Raw genomic sequence first — 15,867 nt, 5'->3', positions numbered from 1 at the left:
GTTACTTTTTTGTTTGATTTATTGTAATCCAATTTTACTAAAATATTATTGTTTGTTGATAAATATTTAGTTAGGGTAAAACTCCTATTTCTCCAATGAGTAAAAACAATACATAAAGTATATTTTGTAATACCAATAGGAGGAGAAAAACTAATATTATAATTATTAATATTTAAACCTTTTTCTTTTATATCATCTATGGTTCTATTAGGTATACCAATATCTCTTATAGAATTACCAGTAATAGATTTCAAATAATTAAAAACAACACCAGATACTCCTCTACTTAATTTGTAATTATTTGCATCAGTAAAATCAAAAACTTCATCAAAATATTTTCTGTACAAAACATTTTTAGTAAAAGGAGCTACAATGAGGGACAAAAGTGTTGGCACACTTCCGTAAAATGGCCCCTTTTTGCATAGTGGATATACTTATCCCATTCCCCTGTCTACCCCAACCCCTTCCCCCCCAAAATCAATGTTGAATTTTGGACCCTCAAGTCTTTTTTTTACTTCAGACAACATTGATTCGGGGGGTGAGGGGATTTACGGCGTTTAAAAAGAATGAAATAATAGATGAATTAAATGTTTACTAAAAGCACCCGTTTTAAACAAGTGTGTCAACTACTTTTGTCCCTGATTGTCTGAAATATGTATCTGTGTTTTCCGGCTAGATTTTTGACGCTGCTGAATTTTTGTGCGATGACGTTACTCTATGGGCCAAATTGTTTTTTTTAGAAACAACAATTTGTAAAGTTTCGTCCTGATTTGTAGTATACGTAGAGTAAAATGTACGAAGCGTATGTCATCACTTAATCTTGTACTTCCGCGCGCGTTCCTGATACCCTGTGGGGTCGAGAGGAAATCATTTGTGTTATGATCAATGCCGTTGCAGCGGATGTAATGTTTTCACAAGTATTATCAATAGTGGAAAAAGGATGGAAACACTAAGGTACAATGGAAATTGTTCTGGTAAATGATTAACTTAAGCGAATGAAGTACTGCAGAGTAACTGAGGGGACATGCATTATTTTTGACATTGACTTGTGCCATTAGTGAAAGGACGTGAACAATATACAGGTTATGAACCTCATAAATGATGGGCCAGCCGTTTGTGCTATGTCCTATATATATAGATGTGTGTTTTTTTTGGAGACCTTTTCAAACCTAAGTGATCCAAACCTTTAGCGTAGGTAGGCGTCGAACAGGTTAGACCAGGTTTTGGAATGTACTTTTGTAATGATTTTAGATGACCGCCTGCCATTTATTCAGTGGCATAATTTTTTTATTGATGTTGGATGGACAACTATTTCATTTCCCAGCTCGTAAATCACAGAATACCAAAGAAATTGTTTTCAAGATAGACACACCAGTTTGCGTCATCGCCAAAACAGCAATTACTTTTGCCCAGAAGTTCACTTGATGACAAGGAAAGCGGGATAACATGTGATCAATGACGGCCGTGCGCTGGAAAATTTTCCTTTTTTATGCGCTAATTCCTCACGAAAGGCAAAAGAAGATTCCGCTATGTAGAAAGTACTTCGCAATACGTATTCTTGGCAAGAAAAATTCCAGCGATGTGGTGCAAATAAGGAGTTTCAACGGTTAACCACGAGAATACATATGGACATTAAGAGGTCATAACAGACTCATTTTACTTTTCGTTTTCCGAAACGTGGTTAACCGTTGTAACACGAAGGAAGCAGTGTTTTCCTCAGTTTGAGCTGTCGTTTTCTTTGAGAGTCAAATACCAGTTCACGTTTCAAAGCTCTCTTTTCATTTTCTCTGCCGACAATAGACAAAAACACAGGGTTTCGCTTGAGAAATACAGTCCAAATACACAGACATATGCGCTCATGTCACGCTATTTGCGTTGCGTTATCATGTCACTCATGGTGTCACGAGGTGGGATTGAAAGTAATTGTTTTCGTGGACACTCGCAATGTTTGCTACGCTGTCCTTAGTTTTTTATTGAATTGGCCATGAATTTACCTTCACTTTTCCGTAGTTTCGATATTGAACGCAGTGACGGCCGCTCCGCACTAACGCTCCATATTTCCGTGGCCGGCCAGTGACTATCCCCACTACGTGTCAATCCTTACCCTACCCGTGATTGTTTGCGCCTTAACCATCGGATAAAGTGAAGAACGAGAAATATTCACTTTATTAAAAACATTTTCAGTACGCGTACCCTTGAAATTCATCAAAAGTTGTACATGTGCGCGAGTTTCAGCGTTAGTTTTTAGCTTGTAAACCATATCGACGTTAATTCTGGATATCGCAGCCCTTTTATTACGTCATCACGTAATTCCAATTGGCCCTATAATTCGGTCGTGAATAAGTCAATGTCACCCCCACCACCAATAACATAATTATGTCTTTGATTTCTTTAATTTCAGTTAAAATCAGTGTCATGCACGGCTCAACTTGTGTGCAGTAGCACAATTTTGCATTCAGACAATGAGGGACAAAAGTGTTGGCACACTTCCGTAAAATGGCCCCTTTTTGCATAGTGGATATACTTATCCCATTCCCCTGTCTACCCCAACCCCTTCCCCCCCAAAATCAATGTTGAATTTTGGACCCTCAAGTCTTTTTTTTACTTCAGACAACATTGATTCGGGGGGTGAGGGGATTTACGGCGTTTAAAAAGAATGAAATAATAGATGAATTAAATGTTTACTAAAAGCACCCGTTTTAAACAAGTGTGTCAACTACTTTTGTCCCTGATTGTAGTTCTTTTACCATTGCAACTGTTGCAGCACTATTGTTATTGCTTCTATCGAGATTAATGTTTAATATTTTTTTTTGATTTGCATTTATATCAACATTATACACCACTTCTGTTGGTTTGATATCAAATGCGGTGTGATAGTCGTAAACTTTATCTGGATCGATATTGCTAAATGTACCCACAATTCCATAAGCAATGATGTAAACTCCTTCAAAAAATAACGGATATGCATTCAGATTATATCCACCACGAAGAATATCAACCAAAATGTGAAGAAAGAACTTATTCCCAGATGACAACTTTCGGAAATTAACTATTATTCTGTGGTAGTACATAGTTTGTATTTGCCCTTTTGGATCAGTATACTTATGGGATAGTTTTTTTACAATTACATTTCCAATTGACAATCCTGTTGAAGTTCCTTTGTCAACACTTATTTGAGTATTATTCCAAAGATTATAATTAGTGTTGAGTATTTCCAAACACAACGTGTAATCAGTATTTGCAGTTAGTCTGTAAAAATTTATTCCCATCTTATAAATATATTTACCTTGAGAATTTTTTATTATACTCATGTAAATAACTTTGTGGTTATAGTCATGAAAATTACCTTTGTTTGGTGGTAAATCTCGTATACTTTTTATAAGTAAACTAGCTCCTACATCTATTTCATCAGTCCATTGAGATCCACTTGACATGAGATAAGCAAACTCATCTTTATAATGACTTGGTTGAACTGCAGTAAGATGAACTAGATTGTCGACATAACCTTTGTTTACTGCTTCATTGTCTTGGGTTGGTACACCCAGATTCTTTATTTTATTATCACCAAGGTTGACATCAGCTTTTACAACCCCACTTATTACAATTTTAGGTGTGTTTATTTCTATTCTCTTAAGTGGTTTGGTTATTGCTTTGGGTAGATCAGTGAATAGCCGACAAGTGATAGCTGTGTGATTTGAATTGTTATGGGTTCTTAGTCTTACTCCTGACATATCATAACTCCAAGACTTGTGAATAATTAATGACCAAGTGCCAGTGCGATTTCCACTTACCCAAAAATTAGAATTGGAATGAGAGCTATCTCTGGGAATAAACCACAAAAAGTCAACGTTTACATTTCGCGAACCAAATTGAAATTCTATTTTGTTAATGTATGTGTTAGCAGTTGGTGCCCACCCTACAAGAGGTTGACCAGGTGCTGATGTTGTAAAAATAAAATCATCAAAGGATGAACCTGAGATATATTGTAAATATAAAGTTGTTGCCGCAGCTGGATCTGTTATAGTAAATACACCACTTGTTCCATCTCCAGAATGATGATCAAATCTTTCTATTTGTTTACGAACCCATCCGCGATTAGCAGCTTGTTTATTTATGGTTGGGTCACTAAGGTTAACTATTTTATTATTACCAACATTAAAGTTACCAGTCATAGCAACGCTACCATCTTTTTCCAAGTAATCACTTAAATCTGGAGCAACTGTGTTGTCATCAACATATTTTTTAGTTGCAGCATCTGTATTTGATGTAGGAGTTGCAAGACCAACTATTTTGTTACTTCCAAGATTAAGGTTACCAGTCATAGTTACTGTACCATCTTTTTTCAAATAATTACTTAAATCTAAACTGCTTCCACTACTTCCACCAGAAGAAGTTTTATCATCGACATACTTTTTGGTTGCAGCATCTGTGGAGGCTGTTGGTGGCCTAAGGTTAATTATTTTTTTATTATCCATGTTTAGATTATTAGTCATTTTATTTGTTCCAGCAACATGGAGATACTTCAAATCTGTGAAAGCTAATGGTGTTGGTTGATTACTACCATTTGGAGCAGGAAGATTTAATATTCGATTGTTGTCCATATTAAGATTTCCTTTCATTGGGTAAGATCCATCTGTGTCAAGGAATGTGTTGTCTACGTAATATTTTGTTGCTGGATCTTTAGAATCCTGTGGTGCGACAAGATTTGTAATTCGGTAGCGGTCCTTCATATCAATGTTTGAATCAACTGTTAGTCTTGAGGAAGTTCCAGTGGAATTATCATCAACATATTTTTTTGTTGCGGCGTCATCATTAGCTGTTGGTGTGCCAAGTTTAATTATTTTATTATTATTCATGCTTAGATTGCCAATCATTGTTCGTGAACCATTTCTGTCAAGAAAACGACTGTCTGAGTATTGTTTTGTGGCTGGCTCATCTGAGTCAACCGGATGTTTGAGGTTTAAAATACGAAAGCGGTCCTTCATATCAATGTTTGAATCAACTGTTAGTCGTGATGTTGAGGGAGTTCCAGTGGAATTATCATCAACATATTTTTTTGTAGCAGCATCAGAATTAACACTAGGTGCGCCAACATTTCTTAGTTTTTTATTTATCATATCATAATCACCACTTGAAGTTAGATTAAAACCAACTCCTGGTGCTCCTTGTATTCCCTTAGCAAAGGTATGATCTGAAGATTGTTCGTTAAATATTCCCATTTTTAATTATTGTTTACATAATTGATCTTTTCTTTCATTAAAATAAGTAAAGAGTTTATCGAAATATTCTTCAATTACTGTGTCGAAGTTTGAAAGTGGTTCTTTAATATTAACTATCTTATTACCACCAAGATCAAGATCAAGATCTCCTTTCATACAAATTTTTTCATCTTTTTTTAAGTAATCGCAAAGATCATAAACATAATTCTTTGTTACAGGTTGCTGCATTTTATTTGTTGTTTAGATAATCTGTAAAGTTTTTTGCAATACGTTTTTTTGGTTTATCAACATATAGAAATGAATACGGTTTTTTAGTTGCTTCTTTATAAACCTCTTTATTAACTCCCAACTCAGATGATATTCTATTAGACTCCCTCGATGATGGAAATTCGTACAGGCAGTAATGAGAACAATTCAGCCGAATGTCCTTTGGTGTTTTATAAAACGATTGACTGAGGTACACCACTGAACAATTCTTATGTCGTCCTTGAATAAAATAATCAATCAGTTGTCTCTGGTTTTTATCACAAACATAGTCATCGAATATCACAAGTTTTTGGTTGTCTTCGTAATCCATTTCTGACGCTGGGATTATTTCATCATTACTTACATGAAGTATTTCACATCCCAGTTTATGACTTATCTCCCTCATTTTTTGAATTAGCTTTTGGTATTTATCCTGTTCTAGATTACGCGCGTAAAGATAAATTTCATCGTAATACAACAGTGGTTTGATTAACATATGGTACAATAGATTAGTCTTACCACTTCCACTGTTTCCACAGATTAACATTCGAAATGTGTTTGATGGCATGTAAGGAAATAATTGTTTATATTTTTTATTTGAGTTGTCACCACTATCATAATTTGGTATTTCCATTTTATCTATTGATTAAATAAAATGAATATAGAAGAATACAAAAAACTTGCAAGAAATAAGATTGAAGCTGATGCTTTGACTCGACAGGTGAGAGACACCATAAAAATAACAAAATGGGAAAAACAAGATGCTCGGGAAGGTTTCAGAGAGACATTTAAACCACTTATTAAATCTCAAGATAGCATTAAAAAAAGTATTGATGAGCAGCAAAACGCAAATATAGCACAACTTAAAAAAAATCAACTTGCTCTTACTCAAGGTTTTGAACAGTTTAATCGGTTAGCTGATATGAGAGAATTACCATATGTTGGAGAAGATTTGGGTGATTATGATAATGAAGAAGGTTGGGATAAAAGTTGGATACCAGGTAGAAGTTCTAAAAAAGATAGTTATTTAAATTTAGAAAAAAACTTTGACGGGAATGATCTAGGTATATTAAGAGAATATGGATACCCAAGACCAAATGATTTTTTTGAAATTAATCCTAATAATTTAGAACTATTTTTATTTGATTTAACAGGTAATATAAGACAACTAACTGGTGAAATTAGTGGTAGAAAGAAAGCTAAAAATCCATCTCCACTGTATGAAACTGAAACTGAAATTAAAAAAATGGAAAAAGGAATACTAATGAAATATAAAAATACTATGAAAGATTACTTAAGTTCTCTTAAATATAAGGTAGGAGAAGGTATTTACTTTAACAACCCGCATCAACTTCTAGACAGACTTGAATTACTCGGTGGTTCAATTCTTGCTGGGAATAATGGTGTAATACCTGAGTTTTCTCAAATAGCACATCTTCTCAACCAAATGAAAGTAATCTCAAAAAAACAACTGAATGATTTACTAAAAACTTATATATCTATTAAATAAAAATGGAAGAACGAGCTATTCACATTTCCTCAATAAACAGGGAAAAAAGAGGAACAAACAGACCTGGTGATTTTACTATAAAGTTTAATCCATCTCTAAAACTTGACCCTGAAAAGAAACATCAACTTGCTCTTGATCGGTTGTCCATGACTTACTCTTGGTATAATATTAGAAGTGATTATGGAAACAATAAAATCAAATACACTCATGATGGATCTACCTGGCAAACAATTACTTTTACAGATGGAATGTATTCCTACTCAGATATTAATGATTACATTCATCAATATATGTCTCAAAAGTCTCATCACTCAACAGATTCGGGTGGGAAAAAAACTTATTCAATCAATCTAACTTTTATACTATCTACCTATAGAGTTCTCATATCACTTGATGGTAGTTACCAACTTGATCTAAGAGGAACAGAATTTGGAGACCTAATTGGATTTGAAAAGAAACTTATTACAAAAACAGAGTATGGAACAAAACTACCAAATATAACAAACTCGATTGATGTATTGAATATTAACAACCGCAATAACTAATAGTATTGTAAATGGAATAAATACAAATACCATTGCTGTAATACCAACAGACAATCTCACAAGGTCTTATCCATTTACATTTGAACCTAAAAGGCCATTGTATTGTGATGTTTCTTCATTTCACATTGATGAAATGAGAATTTATGTTACAGACTCACTTGGAAGACCAGTAAATTTTAATGGTATAGATTGGTTTATGACTTTGATACTCCATTCAATGTAATATAACTATTAAAATAAAATGATGCGACAATCAGAGTTTAAAATGAAACTTGACCCTGAATTGGGAAGATATACAAGACAACATATTTATGGAGAAGGAATGATGGATGTGTTTAAATCAGTTGGTAAAAAAATATTTGGAAAGACAATGAAAAAAGCTGCTAAAAAAAGTGCTGAAAAAGCAGTGACAGCAGCTGCAACAAAAACTGGTGAACATGCTGGTAAAAAGGCTGGTGATAAGATAGTTCAAATTTTATCCAAAGGGAAGGTAAAATCCACCCAACCCCCTGCAAAAAAAGTTACTTTTAATAAAAATGTTGAAAAAATAAGACAACAAGAAATAGATCAAACATTAACTAACCTTCTTAGTGGAGGTTCAACACGTAAGAGAAAATTATATAATTATTAAAATAAAATGAAGTCTTTTAGAAACCCAAAATATTTAGATAGATATGAGGATGTTGTTTTTGACCTGGAACAGTCTTTAGATACAGCCCCAGCAAATAATGCTCATCAAACTAAAACAGGTCTTAGATTTGTTGCTGATAACACAGGAGAAACTACTCCTTTTGATTGGTATAACGCAAGGCTGTCAATGGATTTTAAAGTAAATAAGCTGGCAGATGGAGGAAATTTAGCGATTGCTGACCATAACGGAATTGTAAATGGTAGTAACACATTTATAGAAAAATTAAGTATCCTAGCAAATGGTCGAGAAGTTTATAGCTCTAACTACGCAAATCATGTTGTAAATATTAAAAATCTTCTTGAGTATAATCCTTCATATGCTAGGAGTGTTGCTGCAAATGAATTTTATTTTCTTGATACATCAAGAAATGCAGAGGAAAGAGAATTTGAAGTTAGTGGCACAAATCAGTTAGCTAAAAGAAAAGCAACTTATAATAAAGGTTTTCATAAAAGAAAATTACTACTAGGTACATCAGCCACAGTAAACTGTGAAATTCCTCTTAATAGATATTCTTTCTTTGAAGCATTGGAAGACAAGCTGCTTCCAAATACAAAAATTGAGCTAAATATCGAAATTGAAAAAGATGCAAATTTAATTTTTCAAGCCGTTGATAATTGTAGAGTTATTATAACAAGACTACAACTTTTTATTCCAAAACTTACGTTTAATTCAGAAGGGCAAAAGTTGTATATGGAAAATTATCTTAAACCTTACAAATGGACATATTTGAATGAAGTAGTAGAGCGATCAAATAATTCACAGCAACAGACAGGACATTTTAGAATTACAAATGCTATTTCAAAACCAAGGCATGTATTTGTTTTTGGAATTAACACGGCAAGAATTGATTCACAAACAGCAAATCCATTTTTATATGATACTTTTAATCTACCAAATAATGCTAATATAAGAGATTGTTACCTGGAAGTTGCAAATGGAAACGAATACCCAAATATTCATTTTAAACCTTCTACAGATATGTCAAGAGTTTTTAGAAATGTAATGTCATACGTCTACGCAAATAATGATTATCAAGGTGGAACATTACTTAATATAGGTAATTTCAAAAATTTATTTCCTTTTGTTTATTTTGACCTAACAAAACAAAAAATGGATATCAAAGATGGTGTTACAAAATTAGCATTTCATTACGAATTAACTGCTAATCCAAACGCTGATTATAATATTTACGCATTAGTCTTACATGAAAGAATAGCAGAAATATCACAACAAGATGGAAAACTATTGCTGCGAGCTTAATCTAAAAATAAAATAAAAAATGGCAAATCCTTTTGATATATATCCACCAGTAACTTTAGAAAAATATCCTTTTTTAAAAGAAAATAAATACTTTGAATATGTTATAAATTTAACTCCATCACAAATAAAAGAATTTGGAGAAAAAAATATTATAACTTTAGACTTTACATCTAATAAAGAACCTTATAAAGTTTTTCTTACAAATACCCAAATCAAAAAAGTAGAAGTTGCAAAAAAACTTAATAAAAAAGTTGATTTAAAATTTAGTAAAACTCAGTTTAAAAAAACTTTGCCTTATGTTACTAGTTTAAATCATTCGCTGATAAAGCAACGAGCTAAAGATCGACTTAAAATTTTAAAAACAGAAAATGCTAGGAAAGCCAAAAAATTAAAGAATTTAAAGCTACAAGACCGACTTGAAACTTTAAAAACAGAAAATGCTAAGAAAGAAAAAAAATTAAAGTCTTTGAAAACTAAACAAGATACAATTATGAAAAATACATTGAAAAAATATAATAAACCTAAGAAAAGTATATGGGATGTAATTGATCTTCCTAAACCACTTATTATCTAAATATTAAAATAAAATAACATCTTATATTGAATACGGAGTAACACTTAAGTAAGCTGTAAGCTTACAGATGGACAAAAGTCAAAATTGGCTTCTGCAATATTAAATAAATCTCCACTAACTCTTCGATTAAAACATACTCATCTTCGAGGTTCTGATGAGTTAATGCTTACTCAAAGACAAATTTCTAAAATAAAAAAATCTATTGCAAATGGTACAGGATCAGATATAAAGATAAGTAAAACACAGATTAGACGTTCTGTAAAACATGGTGGAAACTTATTTTCATCACTCGCATCTCTTGGAGCAAAAGTTCTACCATATGCGATAAAAGGAGTTTCAAAAGTTGTTCCTGCATTGGCTACTGGTGCTGCTACTGCACTTGGAGAAATTGGATTAAATAAAATATTTGGAAAAGGAATTACAATCCCTCCACAGTTTATCCCAATGTTACCAAGTATTAAAGGAGAATTAACCAAATCACAAATAGACTTAATAAATAAAGTTTATCAATCTGGTGGGCGATTAGTTATTAAACCAACTCGTAAACAGATAGAAGGAGGATTTCTTGGAACTCTTGCATCTATTGGAATTCCAATGGCAATTAGCCTGGTATCAAAGATGTTTGGATCTGGACTGCAGGTTGATAGAAGTGGATCATCTAATACAGCAAATGTTTACGTTCCACATCCTCCTCCCCCACCAACACATGGTGAAGGTTATCCTTATTACCCACCACCCTTTATCGGTACATGGAACAATCCAATTGGAATGGGGGTTAAAAAAAAAAAGCCCAAATCCAGGTGAAAAGGACTACTACTAGGAAAAAACAGCCCATTCAACTCAATTCCCATTCTCGGCACCATTTTCTAATTAAACCTCTATCCAACTTTGACCTTATGGATTGGATAAAAAGACTTGGTATTAAAAATTTTAGAGGAATTTACAGTAGGGATGGACTACCTCATAAGATAAAAAAAGAATGTGGAATAATTAATCTCGATGATATTCAAGGTCCTGGAACACATTGGGTTTGTTATAGAAATATAGACAATGTAGTTGAGTACTTTGATCCTTTCGGTCTATTAATGCCAAATGAAGCATTAAAGTATTTTCATACTTCTGGAAAACGTATAGTTTACTCAATGGATGAAATACAAAATCGCAATACTGTTCTCTGTGGTTATTGGTGTTTATATTATCTGTTTGAGAGACAAATTAAGGGGTAATAGTATTTTAGATGTAATACATAACCCACATTTTGATAACGACAACAGCGATTTTATAAAGGCATACTTTGGAGGGTAATATATTTTTGATATTAAAATTAATATCAAAAATTAAATATTTTTCTCAATTCTATGAATAACCTTGTAATGTTTATTTAGTGTTTTTTTACTACAAAATGCTTTTGGGCAATATTTACAAGGAATACGAACACCAGCCATATACTTATGTATATTTCTGCTGATCTTATCATAATCATTACTTAGAATAAATGCGTAATCGTTATTTCGATACTTCTCTTTCATCTTTATTTGAGATTCTGATACGCAGTAATTGTTAGTTGGTGATTTGAATTCAATACATAGACCTTTGTATTCTTTGTGATAATCTAGAATCATTAGATCTGGTTGTCCTCGTTGATATCCTTTTTTATATGAATCTAGTCTTTTTTTCTCTGTATCTTGATTCTCTCCCAATCCAGCTACTAATATTGAATCTGGATAATAATTTCTAATCAGTTGAACTACTTTGTAGTGAAGGTCTGTCTCATTTTCTATTTTGAACATTTTGTTATTTGGGTTGTCAAACATTTTGTACTGGCCATATTTACGGATAGATGGAAGAACTGTAGTAAATACCCAATCGCGGAATTTTTTGGCAGTTTCTAATTTTGAACTAAATACAAGTTCATAAAAACCAGCCTCGTCGATAAACGTGCACCATCTACCCTGACCCGTCGTTTTGACGGGGCAGCTTTTTGGGTTCTGGACCTGACTCCCCGAAACGGGGTACCAGGTAATTTGACGTATTTTATGGTTTTTGGATACATGTCTCTCAATAGCATTCTCTGGTTTACTATAACTGAGAATCTCAGCAACATCCTTTCCACGAAACCAAACATTTTGCTGTTTGTCAATATAAGAATTCATTTCGATTCCTAAATCTTTATTAGAAAACTTCTTCTCCATCATGTTTGCCATTTATATAATAATTATATTTTTTAAATTAGTTTTATTCACTATCCGCTGGTGTATCCTTTAGTTTCTTAACACTCTCAACATTTTTATTTAAATCTTTAACACTTTCAACTATTTCATCAAATTTTAAATAAATTTCAATAAGACGAAAAAGTTTATTCTTTTTATCACTATCTATTTTCAACCAAGAATATTCCTCATTTTGAATTTTTCCCCACATCTCACATTCACCAGCCATTAGTATTCTAGAAAGATCATCATTACTCTTTCTAAGAGTTTCAAACTCATTTACTATTTTTTTTCTTAATTCTTTCTCAAAATCTTTGAGTGTTTTAACATCCATCTTTTTTTCTATCTCAGAAAAGAATTTGGCTTCCATTTATTATATAAACAGATAATTACCTTTTACAACTTTATTGAGAGTATTTGATTTCTCACTTATTTCCATAAGTAACTCAAATACTTTTATAAATCTAGTGTCATTTTCCAATCTAGCAAAATCAGCATATTCATAACTCATATTTAGGTTATTGTATATCTTTTGAAGTTCACTTTTCAAAAAATTAGATCTAGTAGTCATATTTATCTAAACAGTATGTTAAATGAAAGAATCATATTGTATTGTAGATAAAAGAGTAACTCCTTGTACAGAGCCAAGTGGTTACCAAACTGATAAAAGAGGTAGAACTCAATTCTTTTGCAGATGCGCAGTTTGTGGAAATAAAAAAGTTAGATATGTGAAAACTGGATCAACTTCTCAAAGTGGAAGTGGAAGTGGAAAAAAGAGAAAACGAAAGTCAAAAAACTAAGCAGCCCGTCAGTGATGGCGGGCAAAGGTTTTTTTGATGCTTTTGGTCCAATCAAAACAGGAATAAATGTAGGTCAAAAAATTTCAGAAACCTTGTTTCCTCAAACAAAGCAAACATTTAAAGATTATTGGTCTGGTGATATTGCTAGAGGTGTTGTTAATTCAGAAGATGGTATATTTACCTCCAATTTCTGGACGGGTGAAACAAGGGTCTTTCGTTACGGTGGTAAAAAATTTTATCTCAAAAAAGGTAATCCCATAATGATTGTCAAGAAAAATGGCAAACAAATTGGATATGCTCATGTAAAAGATTTTTTTAATGATGGTTTAGGAACCAACAAAATATACAAATCTTTAGCGGAAGTTAAAAATAAATATGGTTCAGGTCTTTTTGATACAGTAGTTGGCACAGCAGTTGATGGATTTGTTCATTACGGTTTACCTTGGATGGGTAAAAAAGCAGTTGAAATGGGGCGATATGTAGCAAGCGAGTTAATGAGAAATAAAAATCTTCAGAAGAAAGCTGTAAATTATGGAATTAATAAACTCACTCCATTTATTCAAGATTCTGTTGGAACAGCTATGGACCAGTTATCAACAAAAGTTAGACCAAAAAATAAATATAAAACTGATAGACCAGAGTTGGATGGAAGAGGAATAGATATTCACAATGCTATTCTCAAAGTAGCACCCAGTAAAGGTTTCGTTTTACCAGGCCATAATTATACTGGCCCTGGTAATCCTCTTCATAATCAACTACGTCATGATGATGAGGGTAATATATTAGAAATTTACCAACAACCAACAGGACCAACTGATGCGGTTAGTATGCAACATGATGTGGATTACACAGTTTGTGGAAATAAACCAAAAAGTGAACAAGTAAAATGTAAAAATGAAGCTGATAGAAAAATGATAAAATCACTAGATTCCATTCCTTGGAAAAAAAGACAATGGGGACATGCTATGGCTAGAACTATGATAAATACAAAACAAAAACTTGGAATGGGTTTAAACGCGAGTCGGCGTTGAGTAGTGATTGGTCTCAACTATTAGCCGACGAACTTCACAAACCAGTCACACGAAACTTTCAAAAGAGATCAGTAATCTCAAATGGGATTGATGATATCTGGGCTTCTGATTTGGTTGAAATGCAAAAGTTTAGTAAATGGAATAAAGGGATAAAGTATCTGCTAATGGTTATAGATGTGTTTAGCAAGTATGGATGGATTAAGGGATTGAAAGATAAAAAAACTGAAACTGTTAGTAAAGCATTTGAGGACATATTCAAAAGTAAACGTAAACCTCAAATGTTATGGACTGATAAAGGTTCTGAGTTTATCAGTAAACATTTCAAAGATTTTTTGAAAAGAGAGGGTATCAAGTTATATCACACTGAAAATGAAGAGAAATCAAGTGTTGTTGAGCGATGGAATAAAACAATGAAAAATAGAATGTGGAAGATGTTTACTGTGAGTAACAACACTGTTTACTGGGATAAGATAGATAAACTAGTTGGTGATTACAATAATTCGAGACACTCTAGCATTAAAATGACTCCTGTTGAAGCAAGTAAAAAGAAAAATGAGCGTAAAGTTTGGTCTAATTTGTATGGTGATTTGATTTACTTAAAACCTGGTAAATCAAAATTTGTGGTTGGTGATCGTGTTAGAATTTCTAAGTATAAGAGAAAGGTATTTGATAAAGGTTACACACCAAACTGGACAGAGGAAATATTTGTAATTGATAAAGTTTTACCAACAAAACCTATTACATATAGCATTGTTGATTTGATGGGAGAAGAGATTAAAGGTTCTTTTTACAATCAAGAATTACAAAAAGCAAAACAACAAACATTTAGAATAGAAAAGATTATTAGGAGGGATAATAAAAAGAAAATGGCATTAGTAAAATGGAGTGGTTATCCTGATAAATTTAACTCATGGGTTAGTTTGAAGGATTTGGTTGATTTTTAATACAATATTTGTATTAAAAATAGTTATTTACTCATCTTCTTCTTCATCAGATAAAATTAAGTCTTCAACTACTTGATCAGTTATCTCTTCACCCTCACTCTCTTCCTCTTCAATTGTTAGTAAAGATTCCCTAGGTTTTAATGGTTTGATATAGCACTCATGTACTTTTATTTGTAAAGATGTAACAGTCTTACTAATAAATATTCCTTCGATTATTAGTGCCATTTTAACATTGCAATATTGATTAATATATTTGAAAGGATTTAAATCCTTCTTTCCTTTTGTTTTAAATAGTGAAAGAAATTTCTTTGATTTATCAGAGTAAATAAGTTTTGCATAAAGAACTGGTGCGGATGAATCATCAACTTTTGTTCTCTTTTTTCCTTTCTTGTCTGTGAATTCTTTTTGTTTATAATAAAATGGTGAAGATAGAGATGATGCTAGATCTGGTCCATATTCATTCTCTAAATGTTTCTGAGATAGAGTTGTTACATTATTAATAACATCAAAAAATGCTTTTTCTTTATTATTAGGTTCACTATCTTTAGCCCAAAGACATACTGGAATACTATAACCAACTAATTTACCTGTTTCTTGATTTTTCTTTTCATTAACACCAAAACTGAAAAGAACTGGAGATTCAACTACAAGTGGTCCTTTTTTGTTATTTGGATATTTGACTTCAATTGGAATACGTTTGTATTTAATCTTGCTATCTTTGACTTTGTACTCTTTGGCTTCATTAAAGATAATATTCTCTTGGGTAATATTTTCGTAACTTGACAACTGCATTTTATTAATATTTATTTAATCTTTAAATCACTTTTTTAAATATCC

This window comes from Porites lutea, chromosome 13 (genome assembly GCF_958299795.1).
Source record: "Porites lutea chromosome 13, jaPorLute2.1, whole genome shotgun sequence".
Lineage (NCBI taxonomy): Eukaryota > Metazoa > Cnidaria > Anthozoa > Scleractinia > Poritidae > Porites > Porites lutea.
The sequence above is the reverse complement of the archived record's forward strand: the minus strand, read 5'-3'. Positions refer to the sequence as shown.